A 17,117-nucleotide genomic window follows, 5' to 3' on the forward strand; every position below is an offset into this window, starting at 1 on the left:
CACAGCAGTTGGGTGTTCGCCTTTCACGCTGCCGACCCAAGTTCAATTCTTCCGCCCCTCTCGGAGAGCCCAGCAAGCTACCGAGAGTATCAAGCCCACAAGTCAGAGCCTGGCAAGCTACCCGTGCGTATTGGATATGCCAAAAACAGTAACAATAAGTCTCTCAATGAGAGACGTTACTGGTGCCCACTCGAACAAATCGATGAGCAATGAGATGACAGTGACTAAATTTATCATTTTTTTCCCAACGTATTTTTCAATGTTACTTTTTCATGGTAATTTTTTTCAATTTTTCTTACAAAGCATGTCAAATACATGTGTTTCACGTACAAAGTATGTCGAATATGGAAGTTGGTGTGAGCTCTACCGTTAGGCATTTGGGGTGCCCTGAGGAGTGACAGAGGCCTCGGCTGGCCATGGATGGAGATTCAGTTCCTGAAGCAGCCCGGGGGAGGGTACAGGCCCTTCCTACCACTCGTCCCATTCAGTTTCTGTCTGTGTGAAATGGCTTTTCTCTGAGACAAACCAGCACTAAGGGGAGTGAGGCCTTGCTGAAGAGGAATCAGCACCTTGCCCCTAATTCTGTCGAACAGGCCTCTCTCCTCTCCCTCGTGACAGAATAACCAAAGTGATCCACAATTTGATTGTGGCTCCAGGGGCATCTGAAGTGCAAAGGGAAGAAGTCCTGCAAGTGGAATCCTACAAGAAGGGAACGAGCCTACAGGACCCAATGTAGCTGACCTAGCAGTGATCCCAAAGGTCCTTCCTGCATTGGAGGAACACAGTTGAGGAACACCTGAGAGCACAGGATGGCTTGAAGTTTTAACCATGCTGACTAATGAACCTGGCTTTGTTTTTTTTTTTTTTTTAAATTTATTTATTTTTAATTAGAGAATCACCGTGAGGGTACAGTTACAGATTTATACACTTTTGTGCTTATACTTCCCTCATACAAAGTTTGGAACCCATCCCTTCACCAGTGCCCATTCTCCACCACCCGTAAACCCAGTGTCCCTCCCACCCTCCCCAATCCCATCTCCCCCCCACCCCACCCTGCCACTGTGGCAAGGCATTCCCTTCTGTTTTCTCTCTCTAATTAGCTGTTGTGGTTTGCAATAAAGGTGTTGAGTGGCCGCTGTGCTCAGTCTCTAGCCCTCATTCAGCCCGCAACTCCCTTCCCCCACATGGCCTTCGACTACAATGTAGTTGGTGATCGCTTCTCTGAGTTGACCTTTCCCCGGAACGTGAGGCCAGCCTCGAAGCCATGGAGTCAACCTCCTGGTACTTATTTCTACAGTTCTTGAGTGTTAGTCTCCCACTCTGTTATTCTATATACCATAGATGAGTGCAATCTTTCTATGTCTGTCTCTCTCTTTCTGACTCATTTCACTCAGCATGAAACTTTTCATGCCCATCCACTTGACTACAAAATTCTTGACCTCCTTTTTTCTAACAGCTGCATAGTATTCCATTGTATAGATGTACCAAAGTTTCCTCAACCAGTCATCCGTTCTGGGGCATTCGGGTTTTTTCCAGATTCTGGCTATTGTAAACAGTGCTGCGATGAACATACATGTGCAGATGTTGTTTCGATTGTACTTTTTTGCCTCTCTGGGATATATTCCCAGCAGTGGTATTGCTGGGTCAAATGGGAATTCAATATCTAATTTTTTGAGAGTCGTCCAAATTGTTTTCCAGAAGGGCTGAACCAGTCGGCATTCCCACCAGCAGTGAAGAAGGGTCCCTTTCTCCCCACATCCTCTCCAACAGCGGTTGCTTTTGTTCTTTTGGATGTGTGCTAGTCTCTGTGGTGTGAGGTGGTATCTCAAAGTTGTTTTGATCTGCATCTCTCTGATGATTAGTGATGCAGAGCACTTTCTCATGTGCCTTTTGGCCATTCGTATTTCTTCCTTGGTAAAGTTTCTGTTCATTTCTTCGCCCCATTTTTTGATGGGGTTGGATGTTTTCTTCTTGTAGAGTTCAACCAGTGCTTTATATACCATTGATATCAACCCCTTATCTGATGGGTATTGTGTAAATATCCTTTCCCATTCTGTGGATAGTCTTTGTATTCTGGTCACTGTATCTCTTGCGGTGCAGAAGCTTTTTAGTTTAATGTAGTCCCATTTGTTGATCTCTGTTTTTACTAGATTGCTTAGTTCCGTGTCACCTTTGAAGATACCTTTATCTTCAATATCGTGGAGGGTTTCGCCGACCTTGTCTTCAATGTACCTTATGGTCTGTGGTCTAATGTTGAGGTCTTTAATCCATTTTGATCTGACTTTTGTGCATGGTGTCAGGTCAAGGTCTAAACCCATTTTTTTGCATGTGGTTGTCCAGTTGTGCCAGCACCATTTGTTAAAGAGGCTTTCCTTGCTCCACTTCACATCTCTTGCTCCCTTATCAAAGATTAGATGGTCATACATTTGGGGTTGTGTGTAGGGATATTCCACCCTAATGAACCTGGCTTTGAAACCACTTCTTCTGATGCTACAGTGAAGATTCTCATTACAACAGTGCCACCCCATCTCTGAAAACTGGACCCAGGTCTCCATTTGGATGCCAAAGTGTTATAGATTGCCTTAGAAAATGATTCAAAGTTCCCGGTTAAAGTCTTCATCAGGCTGCTGAGAGACCTGAGAATTCCTTTTCCTGCCTCTGAACCCCCTCACACCCTGGGTCCTTGACCTCCTAGGACATGCTGCTGTGACAAATGACCCCACCAGGCTACCTTGGCCTCAAATGTGGCATACAGGCGGTGCTTGCATATTCTGTTCTGCAGGACTGTTCTGGCCAGGCTCACCGCAGATCACAGACCTCAGTGAGAGTGGAAACTTCTAGTGCATAACATCCTGACCCTGGAACAGCAGGACAAGGGCTGCCACATGGCTCAGAGTCTGATCCAAATCCTCTTACAGGATGGCTTTGGGAAGATTCTGGGCCAGGAGAGTGGCATGCTGGTCAACTTGTTTCTGAAATACTACCCTCGAGGGGGTGATAGCGACACCTTCAGAGAAGGCATGCGAGAAGCCATCAGAGAAGAAGGATGGGAAAGTAAAGAAAACACAGAAAAACCACCTCAAGGGGAAGAGGAGGAAAGCATGGAGACTCTGGGTGACTGCCCCAGCTCTGCGCCTCTCCATCCTGGGGAAGACTGGACCAAAGCTGCCAGTGGGCTTTCTATGGTGGTATTTCCAAGGCATGAGGGATACAGGGAGAGACTCTTTGGAGGTGTTATTCTTCTTGGTTCTGATACAGGCTTAGCAGCCAGATGTCCCCAAATAATGCCCTATGCCATCTGTGTGCTCTGTGATGAAGCAGGACTCCCACGGTTTCTAATGCTCTAGAGTCAACAGCTTCTGGAAACCTCTCAGCAAGTATTCTTTGAGTTGTAAGAAACATCCTGAACTGTTACTGTCTGGATATTTTTTTTTCCCTAAGAAACAATTCAAGTACTTCCTATTAGGGTTTTTACTTTTGTTTTTTCTTTAGCACATGGCAGTCATTTTTGTCATATATTGAAAATGATATTGTTCAATAACTTGAAGCTGTACTTGAGTAAAAGTACAAAGACTTGGGATTAAAAAAAAAGCATATCAAGTACATGGGTTTTTAAAATCCACAAACATCTTATTTTGGAGTCATAAACATACACATTTTAAAAACTACATATCAGGGCTGGACTCATAGAACAGTGGATAGGGCGTTTGCCTTGTACACAGCCAGCTAGCATCCCATACCCCCGAGCACCGCCAGGAGTAATTCCTGAGTTGCAGAGCCAGGAGTAACCCCTATCACCGGGTGTGACCAAAATTGCAAAAACAAAACAAAACAAAACAAAACCACAACTACATATCAGCTGGTAGAGCTGGTAGTGAGGTTTAGAAAAGTTCATATCCATGAATAGGGAAAGATAGTCTTTAGTTAACATTTTACCCAGACACCCAGAAAGAAATTTATATGTGTGTGTGTGTTTCTGTGTGTGTTGTGTGTATGTATATAAACATATACACATATATATACAAAACTTTATAATGATAGGACTTCATGCAAACAATATTTCAACATCACACCCTCCACTAGAATTCCAATACCAGTTCCCTCCACCAGTATCACAGTTTCCCTCTCAATCAACCCTGATGTTTTCGTGTTAAATTCAATTTTATAAACCAATTTTATGATCATGATTTTTGTCCTTTTGTTGATGTGGTGAACAGTATTTTTAATTAATGCATATTAAACTTTCCTTGCATCCCTGAATAAATATTACTTGATTATTATTAGTGTTGCATTAGTGCATTAAAGTTTGGGAATGAGCCAGAGCAATAGTGAAGTGGGTAGGGCATTTGCCTTGCACGCAGCTGACCCAGGTTTGATCCTTGGCATCCATATGGTCAAGCACCCCAAGCACCACCAAGAGTGATTCTTGAGTGCAGAGTCAGGAGTAACACCTGAGTACTGCCAGAAAAAAAAAAAACGTTAAAAAATAGATAAAGTTTGGGAGTATTCTGTTAATGATTATTTTATCTATGGTCATTAGAAATATTGCTCAATACTTTTCTTGTGTGATTTTCTTGTTTGACTGGAGCAATAGTAGAGAAGGTAGAACATTTGCCTTGCATACGGCCGACCCAGGTTTAATTCCTCCGTCCCTCTTGGAGAACCTGGCAAGCTACTCGTGGCATATTCAACATGCCAAAAACACAGTAGCAACAATTCTCACTATGGAGACATTACTAGTGCCTGCTCGAGCAAATAGTTTTCCAAAAACGGGACGACAGTGCTACAGTGCTATAGACTTTAGAAAAAAATAATGTTGATTTCCTAAAAGGTGTTTAAAGGTTTCCCCACCTTTTCAATTTTATTAAATAGTTTAAAAAGCAGAGAAGTCCTTTAATATATATATATACATATATATGTATATATATATATATATATCTGTCACTGTCATCCGTTGCTTATCGATTTGTTTGAGCGGGCACCAGTAACGTCTCTCATTGTGAGACTTATTATTACTGCTTTTGCCATATCGAATACACCTCGGGTAGCTTGCCAGGCTCTGCCGTGCGGGCGAGATATTCTCGGTAGCTTGCCAGGTTCTCTGAGAGGGATGGAGGAATTGAACACGAGTCTGCTGCATGAAAGGCGAATGCCCTACCGCTGTGCTATCACTCCAGCCCAGAATATATATATATATATATATATATATACATATATATACACATATATATATACATACACACACACACACACACACACACATATATATAAAATTCACTGGTAAAATCAGCCTGGCTTGGCTTTTGTTTTTTAGAAATTATTTTTATTTTTAATTTAATTTCACTGCTCATCTTAGATCTAGTCAAGTTTTTTTCTATTTCTTGCTGATTCAGTCTTACAATGTTGCATGTTTGTCTGTTTTATCTATTCAATACTGCTAAATTTTATCAGTCTCTAAGATTGTCTCTTTTATGTCATTTTAAATATCTACCTTGCTATTTTTTGCTTTGATTCCTTTTAATTTCTTTTCATTAACTGATTTTTATCTTTGTTTTTTTATCTTCATTTTCTAAGTTCCTTGACATTAAGCCTAGATTCGTTCTAAAAATAGCAAGCATTTATTTTGAGGCCGTTATTGCTCTTCTTCATATTGCTTTTCCTACACTACACATTTCTATAGGTTGTCTTCTCATTTAAATTTGTCCAAAGGATTTTTGCTTATTTTTTTACTTTACCTTTGTTTTCTTTTTTGCGACCCAGCATTTGCTTGCATGTTGCTTATTCTCCATAAAATTGTAATTTTTCCCTCTTCCTTTGTTGGTTGACTTTTTTTTTTAATTCTTTTATTAATTCACCCTGTGGAAAGTTACAAAGCGTTCAGGTTAAAGTCTCAGTTATACAATGCTCAAACACCCATCCCTTCACCAGTGCATATATTCCACCACTAAGAATCACGATATACCTCCCCCCTCCCCCCCACCTCCCCAGCCCCCCACCCCGCATGTGTAACTGGTAAATTTCACTTTACTTTGATTACATTCAATATTTAAACAAAAAAATTCACTATTATTGATTTGGAGTTTCTCCCCCCTAAAGTCGATCTGCTGAAAAGAAAGCATTTGGTAATTTGTTCTCCATTGCTGAGAATGAAGAGATATGAGGTCAGGAGGCCACACTAGCAGCAGCATAGTTTTGGATTTCTGTATTTTAGTAACTAAGTCTAGAGAAATGTCTGCCAGGAATCGCAACATTGTAAGCTTGTATCTCTCAGCTACTTTATATTCCACATATGAGTGCGATCTTTCTATGTCTGTCTCTTTCTTTCTGACTCATTTCACTCACCATGATACTTTCCCTGTTGATCCACGTATATGCAAATTTCATGACTTCATGTTTTCTGACAGCTACTTAGTATTCCATTGTGTAAATATACCAGAGTTTCTTTAGCCAATCATCTATTTTTTTCCATATTGTGGCTATTGTAAACAGAGCGGCAATGAACATGGAAATGCAGATGTCATCTCTACTATACCTTTTTGCTTCTCCGGGATATATTCCCAGGAGTGGTATTACTGGGTCAAATGGGAGCTCAATTTCTAACTTTTTGAGAATCGTCCATATTGTTTTCCAAAAGGGCTGAACCAGTCGGCATTCCCACCAGCAGTGAAGGAGAGTCCCTTTCTCCCCACATCCACGCCAACACCGGTTGCTTTTGTTTTTGGGGATGTGGGCCAGTCTCTGTGGTGTGAGATGATATCTCATTGTTGTTTTGATCTGCATCTCCCTGATAATTAGTGATGTTGAACATTTTCTCATGTGCCTCTCAGCCATTCGGATTTCTTCTTTGAAAAATTTTCTGTTCATTTCATCACCCCATTTTTTGACCGGGTTGGCAGTTTTCTTCTTGTGGAGTTCAACCAGTGCATTGCATACCCTTGTTATCAACCCTTTATCAGATGGGTACTGCATAAATATCCTTTCCCATTCTGTAGATTGTCTTTGTATTTTGGTCACTGTTTCTTTTGAGTTGCAAAAGCTTCTTAGTTTGAGATAGTCCCATTTATTTATCTTTGTTTTCACTTGCTTGGCCAGTGGCTTGTCAGCTTTGAAGATACCTTTGGCTTCAATGTCGTGGAGGGTTTTGCCGACCTTATCTTCAATATACCTTAGGGATTCTGGTCTGATGTTGAGGTCTTTAATCCATTTTGATCTGATTTTTGTACATGGTGATAGATGGAGGTCTAAGCCCATTTTTTTTTGCATGTAGCCGTCCAGTTTTGCCAGCACAATTTGTTAAACATGCTTTCCTTGCTCCACTTCACATTTCTTGCTCCCTTATCAAAGATTAGATGATCATATATTTTGGGGTGTATGTCAGAGTATTCAACCCTATTCCATTGGTCTGCCGCTCTGCCTTTGTTCCAATACCATGCTGTTTTAATGACTACCGCTTTGTAGTAGAGTTGGAAGTTGGGGAGGTTGATTCCTCCCATTTTTTTCCCCCAAGGATTGCTTTAGCTATTCGTGGGGGCTTATTGTTCCATATGAATTTCAGGAGCACTTGCTCCATTTCTTTGAAGAATGTCAAGGGTATCCCTATAGGGATCACATTGAATTTGTACAATGCTTTGGGGAGAATTGCCATTTTGACAATATTAATTCTTCCAATCCATGAGCAGGGGATGTCTTTCCATTTCCTTGTGTCCTCTTTTATTTCCTGAAGTAGTGTTTTATAGTTTTCATTATACAAGTCCTTTACCTCCTTAGTTAAACTGATTCCGAGGTACTTGATTTTTTGAGGCGCAATTGTGAATGGGATTGCTTTTCTCAGGTCACTTTCTTCTCTCTCATTATTTGCATATAGGAAAGCCATGGACTTTGGGGTATTGATTCTATAGCCTGCAACTTTACTATACGACTCTATTGTTTCTAGGAGTTTCTTGGTAGAGGTTTTAGGGTTCTCTAGGTATAGTATCATATCATCTGCGAATAGTGAGAGCTTGATTCCTTCCTTTCCTACCTGAATGCCCATAATATCTTTTTCTTGCCTAATCGCTATTGCAAGTACTTCCAGTACTATATTGAACAGAAGTGGAGAGAGTGGGCATCCTTGTCTCGTCCCTGTTCTCAGAGGGAAGGCTCTTAGTTTTTCCCCAGTGAGGACAATGTTTGCCATAGACTTGTGATAAATGGCTTTGACTATATTGAGGAACGTCCCTTCTATACCCATTTTGGCGAGTGTTTTCATCATAAACGGATGCTGGATCTTGTCAAATGCTTTCTCTGCATCTATTGATATGATTATATGATTTTTCTATTAGGATCTCTTTTAGCTGGCACTCTTCGGGCACCTTGAATCTGGATGCCCGCATTGTCCAGCTGTGGGAACTTTTCCGCAATGAATTGTTTGATTGTGTCTTTTTCGTTGGGGTTGGTTCCCTGTGGTTCTGGTAGTCCAATGATTCTAATGTTGTTCCTCTTGAAATCATCCCCTAGGACTCTGATTCTGGCTAGAGCTATTTTGAGGTCTCTTGCCATGGTTTGTTGTTGCCTGTAGGCCTCTTGCAGCTCATCTTCAAGCATACTGATTCTGTCTTCGGCTGCAGTCATCCTATTGTTGAGGGCAGTCAGAGAGTTTTGATTTCATGTACCGAATCCTTCATTTCTTTTTGAAGGTTTTTTATTTCTGCTCTCATTTCTTCCCGTATTTTGTCGGCTGTGTGTTGTATTGTTTCTGCCAGGTCTTCCTTGAAGTTGTCTATCTTTGCATTGAGTTCATTGAACATGTTGATCATTTCAACTCTGAATTCTTTATCAGAGAGGTCAAGTTTGTAGGAAACACCCCTTGAGGTTTCCGGACTCCTTTGATCGTCCTCTGCTTGCACTGGGGATTTTCGCTGTTTCTTCATGTTGTTGTGGTGGTATGAAAGAGGGCTCTTGAAGATGAGTATCCCTGTCCCCTTTTGTTGTGAAAAAGGATTGTGGATAGGCTCAGTTAATAGTGGTTGCCTTTTTACTTGCCATTTGTAGAACCTGGTCTCCTACTGAGATGTTTCCTTCAATTCTTATGTGAAGTCTTGTGTTTTATTGTGCTACTGCTTGCGAATAGCTAGGATGTTAGTCTTGAATAGGATGTTGAGGAAACTATCTGCCGCTGCGTGAGCTTTGGCCGCCGGTAATGAGGCCACGCCCACTTTTCTTAGACCACGCCCCCTGTCGATTATGCCACGCCCCTTTCCCACAACCCGGCAGCAGTCAAAGCGCGGGGTGCTCAGGGCCGCGGAGCAGGCTGGGTCTGGAAGGGCGGGTCGAGGGAGTGTCACAGACCTTTGCCGGAAGACAGAATGGCGGCGGTGCTTGGGGTCGGCGTGCCGGCCACTTGGCCGGCAGTCCACAGGGGAGGGAAGCACGGGTCTTGTTGGTTGACTTTTAGATTAATACATCTATGACATGTAAGAGATGGGTGATAAGATTAAGTCTTCAAGAATTTGGGTGACTTCAAGAATTTATTGTGACTTCGTGAATTTTTTTATCCTTACATTTGAACTATAATTGAACATGTTCCAGTAATATTTTAAAACAATGCATTTGTGATATTTTGTGGGAGAATGTTCTGTAAATATTCATTGATTCAATCTTATCTGACCTGTCATTTAAACGCTATACTTTCCCGATATTCTCCCATCAGATAATGTTTGATACTGTAAATGGGCTGTTAAGATTTCCTGCTTTTATTGTGTGCTTTTAATGTCTTCTTTTCAGTCTTTGAACACTTAAAAAAATATATTTTGGTGCTTTTGTACCTAGGGAAGCCTAGATACTAAAAGCTTTGTGTCTTCCTGTTGTATGTCTTCCTTTATTATTATATATCCATTTATAACTCTTGCTACCTATTTTGAATGGAAGTCTATTTTATCTGCTGTAGAAATGGAGGTGTCTATGTTTTGAAATGGCTTTATTTAGGGGATACACCTGGTTACGTTCAGGGCTTTGTACTCAAGAAGTACTGTTGGAAGGGTTTAAGGAGCCATATTAGATTCTAGGGATTGAACCCTTGTCAGGCACATGCAAGGCAAGCTCCCAGCCTGTTATATGATCGCTTCTACCCCTATAGTTTCCATTCTTTTATAGTTTCCATTCTTTTACTTTAACCCTTTCAGCTTAGGATTCATTCAATTTGTTGTAAACAGCATGTTTTGGGGTTTTAAATTTTAATTCTTCTACTCACTCTATTTTTGACTTTTTTTTTGTTGGGGGAGTCCTAGCAGTGCTCAGAACCAATTCATGGTTCAGTGTTCAGGGTCCACTTCTGACAGGGCTCTGGGGACCATATGGGATGCCTGTGTTCAAACACAGGTCAGCCATGTGTAAGGCAAGCACCATACCCGCTGTACTATCCTTCAGCCTCTGGTTTGTATTTTTAATTATTTTACACTAAGGGATATTTGATTACTGATACATTAAAAATCTCTACTGCCATTTTCTTTAATTTTATTATTTATTTGGCCACACCTGGCAGTGCCAGCACTTTAACTTCTGTACCATTTAGTGCTCAGCTCAAGTTTTTGGCCAGGGAGAAATGTCCTCAGTGTCCTTGGCCATTCTCTGTTGCCATCAGGTCTGCCTGATGGGGGATGCTGAGTCAGGGCGTCAGCGCAGGAGCCAAAGGGGAAAAGCGGCTCCAGGTTAGGGGCGTGGCTGAGCATTTGCGTCAGCACAGCCCACGCTCACTTCTGCACCCCACTTGGGCCTTTGAGCACCACTGGTAGTGGTCCCTCGCAACCACATCCAGAGAGAAAAATGGTTCCCCTTAGGCCCATGTTTTTGTTGTCGTTGTCAAGTTGTTTTTCAACTTAAGGTTAGTAACTGTGCGTTCATGTTTTCTCAATTCATTTAAAATTCTTCTTTTAAAAAAGTAGGAAAGAACTCAAACAAAACAGTAGGATATACATTTACTCAGCCACAAGATTAACCAGATGTTCAAGAGTTTTACCATGTTACATAATCTCATTTTCAGAAAACAGCAAAGCATAACATGGAGGGAAAATGACGTTCTCCTTCCCTTCCTCTCCCCTTCTCAGAAATGATTTCTTCAAAATTGGTATGCATCATTTCTTCCTGGACTCCACATGTGCCTGTCACAGGCCTTGGTGGTATTTGTTCCTGTACCAAAGTCCCATCTGGTTCCCATGGAGATCACTTTGGGCTGGAGCTATAGCACAGCGGGTACGGCGTTTGCCTTGCACACCGCCAACTGGGGTTCGATTCCTCCATTCCTCTCCGAGAGCCTGGCAAGCTACAGAGAGTATCCCACCCACAGTGCAGAAACTGGCAAGCTACCCGTGGTGTATTCGATATGCCAAAAACAGTAACAAGTCTCAGTGGAGATGTTACTGGTACCTGCTAAAGCAAATTGATGAGCAACGGAATTACAGTGGCACAGTGACAATATCTAGTACACATTTTGATAATTGTCTTAAGGGTAGATGATGTGATTATTTCAATTCTCCTTTTTGTCATAATACCTTGTAAATAATAAATTTTCATCAAAAGATTTTAATGTATTTCTGCAACAACAAACACTATTTGTTAACTAATACTTTTATCATTGATATAAAATCAAAGAAATATTATGCATCTCTGTAAGCGAAATAATATCAGCAATGCAAAATACAAAATAATATAAAAATGCAAAATAATATAAACAATGATCTGTCCCTAATTACTTCTCTTTGCCCATTCACAATTAGCTTTTATTAATGGCTTGATATTTTATTCCATGTCTTTACATAATTATAGAAAACTATACTTACATTTACCAATACATACAGGCACCATACACTACAAAAATTATTGCTTGTTTGCTTTTACAAAACTGAAGTTCTTATTCTTAATTTTATTATTTTAAATGTATGTATAAAGCTTGGTAAACCCAATTCATTTTACAAATCATTACATAATAAAGATAATATCAGATTCAACACTCATACAATTAACTTTGTTCTGCTGAGAAATACTTTCTTTTCACTTTTTTATTTATATTATAATGTCTCTTGAAGAAACATTTTTAAATATTCTATGTCAAAAAATGAATCTTTCTAAAATCATTTTATAGTAATAGATTGGTAGTGGGCTTATTAGAGTGAGAGAGAGAGAGAGAGAGAGGAATTTAATGTTCACAGTGTTTTCCTCCATGGTGGTCACCAACTATAATATTGAATCTACTTTAATTGTAAGTAAATTATAATAAGTATCTATTTTTTTCCCTTCATAAGATAGATTGGCAGATTTCTCTGTCTCTTCCTATTTCCATATTTTTGTCTATCTTTGAAGGGCATATTCCAATATCCTAAAATGAAACTCAGAAGAGTATGCAAAACATATTCTGTACTCATGCTACACTTTGCCCAAATTTTCAATGAAATGTTGTGAATTTATAAAACATTATCAGTGTGGGAAACCATCACTTTTCTCACTCCACATCTCACTTCTAGGGGAATTTTACATTTGTTAAATTGTATCTTACCTAAATATATTTGTCCTCAATGATCTTCATGCCTGCGTCTACGTGTGTGTGTATGAGCTCTATATTAAGAAAAAGATATTCCTGGAAAGTTCCACATTTTGAATGTTTAGAAGAGTGAGGCTACATTTTTATTAATAAAATTTTCTCATTAAAACCTTCTTGCTTTGAAGCAATATAGATCTTACCCCTGAAGCCTCTGACTACCAGTAATAAACTACGTTATTTACTTGTGATGCTGAATCATCCATTACAAAGCCCATGAATAGTCTTTAATAGCACTCTAAAAATTGTAACTAGCATTAATGATTATTTTATAAAAACACTGAGAAAAGTGAACACATTTATCAGCTAGTCATATTTAATTTCTTGTGTGGAATTTCATCTCATAAACTGCACATTTTAAACCTATATCTACTCAGCAGCACATAGGACTGTAATCACTCATTTTAAAAAGATGGTATTTTCCATGACTTTCTCATGTGATTACACGGTCACATGCAGGGAGGACTTACAAGGACTCATCTACAGCATAAAATAATTTTCTATTTATATAAGGAATAGAGAACCTTGACTGGTAACTTAGAGCTAAACCAGGATTTCTTGGTGTCACCCCATAATTGAAGGCAAGAAAGTACATAGAGAAGGGAGATGGGACTACCTTCAGAGGACTGCTTAAATGTAAAACAAAGCTAGTAGAACAAAGGGATTCATGGTCTCAAAATTCAAGTAAGTTCTTCAAGTAGATAACTAATTGATTCAAGTAGATGAATTAAAGTAGGAGTATAGATAAAAGTTTACATATACATAATCAAAAGAAAGAACTAAAGCAATGTGCCAACATGAGCATAGATATTAAAGCAAGGAAATAGCAATAAACACAAAATAAAATTTCACAATGATTTAAAACTTTAATTCAATGGTAAACTCTAGCAATAAGAAATCGATAGGTACTAACAAATATCTTCAAAGAATATCAATGATCTGAGATTATTAGTAAATTACAGGGTTACACAGTTACCACTGAATTTACCCATGCCTTTAAAAAATAGACCTTTTTAGTGATTTTAAAAATAAGTAACATGCTGCTCATGCCTCAGCCCTCACTAATTTTATTTCCAAATTCCTGATTAAAGAAATTTTAAAGAACACCTACAATGACTGAAATTACTGGTTGTAATTTACATAATTGCCACGAGGTGGCAGTGGTTACCAAGTTTAAAGTGAACACTACAATTAAAAATGACAAGAATCAATACTGAAACAAAAATATAAAGTGAATCTATACTTTTATATACTTTAACCTAATTATAGTATCATTGAATGATAATTTAATTTAACAGATACTTGAAATAATGTTTAATTTATATATTAAAGTGATATAATTCTTACCTCCAAGAAGAATATGAACTTGACGAAAATAATCATGAGCAAACACAGTATATGAAATATTGTGTAGTGAGGAATAGAGGACAAAAGAACAGAATTCTATGTGATCATTTAAGAGGTGTATTTTACCTGACTTAAGTGAAAAAAGGTTTCCTGAAAGATATGGTTTTCTCTAACATAAATTAGTGCCATCTGATAAGAGCTGATAACTGCAGACAGAAATGCCAAAGAAAATTAAATAAATACAAATGTCAGCTATAGACGTAAGTGAGAAGTTTCACCAGCATAACTATCATAATACACAGAGTTGTTTTTGCTTTTAGGAACTGAAAAAAAAATAATCATAATTTAAGACCAAGAACTGGGAAACTTTTTTTTTTTTTTTGCTTTTCGGGTCACACCCAGTGATGCACAGGTGTTACTCCTGGCTCTACACTAGGAATTACTCCTGGCGGTGCTGGGGGACTGTATGGAATGCTGGGAATCGAACCCGGGTTGGCTGCATGCAAGGCAAACGCCCTACCTCTGTGCTATCACTCCAGCCAAACTGGGAAACTTTTTAAAAAAATATATGGAAAAATATAACCTGAAACAGATTTTAATGATATAAAAAGATATTCTGAGTTCAAATTATTTTGGAGGTGACTTAACAATTACTTAAGAAATGAATTACTGCTTTCTGAATAAGTAAAAATAAACAGATTCTTAGATCCATCAGACATGTGAGACTGTAGGGCATATCATCACCTTCAACTTAAAGAGATACAGGCATATATGAAGACCACAGCAATCTGGAGTAGAAACCCATAAAACCAAATCATCAAACTTTTGTTCAGCTTTGTGTTCCCATTCCTTCTCAACAAGACCAAGCACAGTCTCTAGAGAACAAGAAACAAAAAGATAATCCTTGTGGAGCTTTTCATTTAAATAAAATGCTCACCCACTCCAAAAGCAACTACATTCTTGCCTTCTTTTGACTTTGATTGGTCCAATATAGAATAGTCACCGGGCCTTTTTTACTGATAATGACCTGCCCCTGGCCAGAAAACACTCAACAGAAACTGAATATTAAACACCTCCTCAAAGGATTATAACTTTTATTTTCATTACCATGCAAATGCTCACTCACTAGAACTTTATTTTTCCTGCTATTTTAATATATGTGTGATAATATGATTAAGTACCTTTATTGTATGTTTTTTTACTGTGCATGTTCACCATCCCCCTAAAAAACACTCAGGACTTCCCGGAAAACTCCTAAATCAAATGTACTATTCTGTCATCCTAACACTACTTTCATCAAAGATATTTCATTCTTTTACAGTTGGTGCTAGTTAGATTTGTTTTCCCTATGGCAGGCAGATTTTCTTTTGTTTGTTTTTACCATTGAAGTTCTTTGTCTCTACCTAGTGGTCAGCTAAGCCGGCTGCTAGGGCCTTTCTCACAGAACCACACCCTCCCCTCCCACCATTTCATGCCCACCTGGACAATCACAAAAGGTGCAACAAACACAAAATATGTGCCAGAAACAAAAGAAAAATTAAATGTAGCAACTATCTGTATTTTCACCCCCAACTATTCATATTAAGTTCATTTTATCTCATTTTATTTCACTTCTTTGGTTTTTTGTTTGTTTGTTTCTTTATCATTCCTGATAGTGCTTGGTGGTGTTAGAGTTTGGAGTCCACCGCCCTCAAGGACAGAGAACAGAGCCCCATAAAGCAAATCACAGCGAGATTTATTGTTCCCAGCAAGCTGGGGTCCAAGTATCTGCCTGGCTCAGCGGGTTTCAACAAGGACCCCGAGCAATGGTTCAGCAAGTTCTTATACTTTCATGTTGGAAGTAAGCATTACTCAGCAAATTTTTATTACCAACAGAGTACACACATTTTGTTGTTGCTGTTTTGGCCCACAACATCTAGCCCATCTCCTGACAGTACATTCCAGAGACCTAATCTTATTTCAGGGATGTAATCTTTGACAAAAGCATCTGGTTTTTCTGCTTTTCTTGTTCTTTAAAGGGGCTTAAGTCACTCAGAGCCTGTCATGGCAGTTCTCCGGCTAAGTGGATCCTAACAGTGGCTACTCCTAGCTCTGTGCTCAGGGATTACTCTGGCAGTGCTCACGGGATTCTGTGTTACAGGGATTAAACACAGACATCCTGCAAACATACATGTTCTCCAGTCCATAGAGCTTGCTCTCTCTCTAGTCCAAGTTTTAGTCTACTATACCCCCTTCTAATAAACAGCATAATTTTGAATATCTTGCCAAAGTACTTTAGACAAAAACATCTCATTTTTTTGTTCAATTTTTTTTGAAAAAATATTTTATAATATCAAAGAGAAGTATGCAATTTTTTTTCTCCAGGGAATAAATATTAAGTCATAATTATACATATAGCACAGGGGTTGGACTTTCTCCTTTCACTTGGCCAACCCGTGTTCGATTCCTCTGCCACTCTTGGAGAGCCTGGCAAGCTACTGAGAGTATGGAGCCTGCATGGCCGAGCCTGGCAAGCTACCTGTGCATATGTGATATGCAAAAAACAGTAACAATAAGTCTCTCAATGAGAGATGTTACTGGTGCCCGCTTGAACAAATCGATGAGCAACGGGATGACAGTGACAGTGACAGGATCTTTACTAAAAGCAAGAACATCTTCCCAAAACCTCCCCTAAATTAAAAAAAAAAAAGAAGAAAATATTTTTTCCCAATGGAATGTCTTGTTTTTTGGAGCAGGGGAAAGTTAAATTGAAATAATTTTCGATTCACATGGGCTGTAAGAAATAGTTTAGAGGGATCCAAAGTATCGCTTACCCATTTCTCCCAATGAAATAATCTACATAACCTAAGCAAAATAGCATGAAGATACTGACACTAATATAGTTATATCTTATTCAGATTTCCCAAATTTTAATTGTATTCATTTGTGTATGCATTCAGTTCTATAGAATTTAAGCACTCCTCTAATTTATCATGTATCCAAACCAGAGACAAGATCCTGAATAATTCCATCACCAACTGGAAACCATACAAGCTGTAAAAAAGTTTTACTGCTGATATAACCCACCTGATCTCAAATCTCCCACAACCACCAGCAGGATCATCATTTTCGTATGTGATATGAATATATAAATTAACTCATACTGAGTGTAATCTTTCTTTCTTTCTTTCTTTTTTTTTTTTTTTTTTTGCTTTTTGGGTCA

The 17,117-nt window shown here is 39.0% G+C and overlaps 1 pseudogene; it reads left to right on the forward strand.

The window, feature by feature from the left end:
• Positions 1-420: 420 nt before the first annotated feature.
• On the forward strand, positions 421-3,347 carry LOC101556616 (interleukin enhancer-binding factor 2-like; annotated as a pseudogene).
• Positions 3,348-17,117: the final 13,770 nt, after the last annotated feature.

This window comes from Sorex araneus, chromosome X, assembly GCF_027595985.1.
Source record: "Sorex araneus isolate mSorAra2 chromosome X, mSorAra2.pri, whole genome shotgun sequence".
Taxonomy (NCBI): Eukaryota; Metazoa; Chordata; class Mammalia; order Eulipotyphla; family Soricidae; genus Sorex; species Sorex araneus.